The sequence below is a fragment of the Austrofundulus limnaeus genome, unplaced genomic scaffold (assembly GCF_001266775.1).
Source record: "Austrofundulus limnaeus strain Quisiro unplaced genomic scaffold, Austrofundulus_limnaeus-1.0 Scaffold409, whole genome shotgun sequence".
Taxonomy (NCBI): Eukaryota; Metazoa; Chordata; class Actinopteri; order Cyprinodontiformes; family Rivulidae; genus Austrofundulus; species Austrofundulus limnaeus.
The window spans coordinates 464,341-467,193 of NW_013952811.1; the positions used below are offsets into that span (position 1 = coordinate 464,341).

Here is a 2,853-nt window from a genome sequence, read left to right on the forward strand (position 1 = left end):
CTGCAGGAGACCAGGGTCGCTGGGATTCTCTCATCAGGATAAGTTGACCACAAGATGAATCCACAAACTATGGAGCTCTGTAAGGACTCTGTTAGAATACATACATGTATATTTATCGCTGCCCTTAAATACAATTAAAATGGGTTTCAATTGTGGATGGTAACAATGAAATGACATTGAAGTAATGTTTTTTTGTGTTCACTCACAGTAGAGATATAGTACATGGGTATTCGTCAAATGACGTCACACAAAAGTGACAGGAGCCACGCCCCCTTTAAGGCGGGACTTCCGGTCAAGCTCGACTTCCGGTCCCCCTCCCTCCTTCCCGCTCTTCAGTTCGTCTTTTCATTTACCGTAACCCTAACCCTTGACCACAAACATCCTGTTTTGAACAGATGTTAGGCTGTTGCAAAAGTTTGACCTGTCAAAGTGTAAAACGTTTTCTTCAAACTGATCCATCGTCCAATCAGCTCGTTTTAGGCATCTGATCCCACCCCTCTGCCAATCARCTCCTGTTTTAAGCATCAGATCCCACCCCTCCTCGGTTCGTGATACGTTTAAAAGAACGTGTCTCAGTCTGTCAGTACTTCCATCAGCGAGAAGACCCCCGTTGTGTTCAGCACCGTTGCACGTCAGCAGCAGCAGAAGCGAAATTTACGGGTTCGTAATTGTTTTATTATGTTTTATTCTGTTAAATGTATTTATATATATTTTTAAATGTACTCTGTCTGTCTGTTCTTTCATCAGCRAGAAAAAGACTTCCATTGTGTTCAGCAGCGTTGCGCATCAACAGCAGAAGCGGAGTTTATGCATAAACTAAATTTACAGGTTCTTAATTGTTTTATTCAGTGTTATTCTGTTTAATATATATATATATATTAAATGTACTCTGTCTGTCTGTACTTCCATCAGTGAGCGATAAGACCTCCCGCTGTGTTCCTGCTGCGTTGCGCATCAACAGCAGAAGCAGAGTTTTTGCATAAACTAAATTTACAGGTTCGTAATTGTTTTATTCAATGTTATAATGTTTTTATGTATTATTATTTCACATGATGCGATTTGATGCGGGCCCGCACAGTTATCTGTCAAGAAGAACTGGAACAAGAAGTGAGTATTTTTTATATTTTTCAACGTTTCACTGACATGCACGCACGTGTCTTTTATTAGGAAAGTTATTTTTATTTATTTATTTTATTTAATTTTAGATCATTCGACCACCATCAATGAATTGAGGAGTCACTGCCTTCTGACCATCCTGCATTTAACAGAACTCTGCATAAGATTGTTTGGGAAAAAATAGCTGATAAAATGTCTAGTTTGTCAAATCATACTGATCATACTGAAATAAATTATTTTCATGTGTTAGAACAGGCATTACAAAATCTTATTCAGCAGAACTCTCCATCAACCTCAGAAGCTAATGACATTTCTGTTCTGAGTCAATCATTACAAAATGTTTTAAACAACGCTGAGCAGAATTCACCCCCTGGTTCGCCAAAACAGACAGAAAGTCGAATCCAAGCATTACGTAACGAAATTGCGGGACAGCAACAACAACAACAACAACAGTCTGATCAGGACCGCTTAGAAACTCTTCAAATTCACAGCACAAATCTGGACCAGACTCCAATCGGTCTACTTGTTAACGCTTTAAATAATTCATTATCTGAACTTAGAAACACTGCCGCTGCTGCTGCTGATGAAAGCGCTCAAATTAGCACACCCGACACGGGTCAATCAACGCACCCTGATTTATTTAGTATTTTAGATGATGCGTTATTAGCATTAAGAATCGCGTGCTCCCCAGAACAAAACCATGAACAAGACCCAGGTATCCACCCGCAAAACACTGCCACAGTTCAGTACGATGCCGAGGCGTCATCTCCCGAATCAATGCAACCCCCTGATCTTTCCCCGCGCCCTGTCTCCTCTCCAACTCCGGAGGCTGCATCATCAAACTCGGTTCCTCACAGCCACAGCGCAATCCAGTACGGTGCGGGGATTCACGCTACTTCACCTCCCTCCTCCTCCTCCTCTCCCACTCCAGGACCTTCAACCGGTCCGGATCAAAATGAAAGATCTCGTGAAAGATTTAATAATTACAAAATCAGGAGACGACTCCTCATTCCCCAGTCTGACGATCCTCCGAGTCTTCGAGAACGTATATCTGTATTATGTTTTTTTTATGTTAAATGTATTTATATATTTTTTAAATGTACTCTGTCTGTCTGTCCTTCCATCAGTGAGCGATAAGACCTCCCGTTGTGTTCCAGCACCGTTGCACGTCAACAACAGAAGTAAAATTAACAGGTTCATAATTGTTTTATTATGTTTTATTATGTTTAACGTATTTATATATTTTTTAAATGTACTCTGTCCGTACTTCCATCAGTGAGCGATAAGACCTCCCGTTGTGTTCAGCAGCGTTGCGCATCAACAGCAGAAGCGGAGTTTTTGCGTAAATTAAATTTACAGGTTCGTAATTGTTTTATTCAGTGTTATAATGTTTTTATGTATTTTTATTTCACATGATGCGAATTGATTTTAAACCCTTTGTTAAATCTCTATTATCTCTATAACTTAAATTCAACATACAGCAAAAATACTGATCATAAATTAAATGAAAGGTAGCAGAAGAAGATAAAATCTTATTTTATCAGCCCCTTTTTTCTCAAATAACTAATCTCAATCAAAAATAATCTTTAGTTTACTAAAAAAAAGAAAAATAATAAAAGGTGTAACGCTTTGAACAACAATTCATACATTTACATATTTCTCCAGCAAATTATTACTGTATTTATCATTCTCTTAAATATACTCATTGATCTGGCATTTTTAATGTCATGTTCCAGA

At 38.6% G+C, this 2,853-nt stretch overlaps 1 long non-coding RNA gene across 1 annotated transcript; it reads left to right on the forward strand.

Moving 5' to 3' along the window:
- The first annotated feature begins 884 nt into the window (after positions 1–884).
- Positions 885–2,110, forward strand: LOC106528869 (uncharacterized). Its single transcript, XR_001311554.1, has 3 exons — positions 885–996; positions 1,079–1,107; positions 1,206–2,110. It is a non-coding gene; the product is annotated as an uncharacterized LOC106528869 (long non-coding RNA).
- Positions 2,111–2,853: the final 743 nt, after the last annotated feature.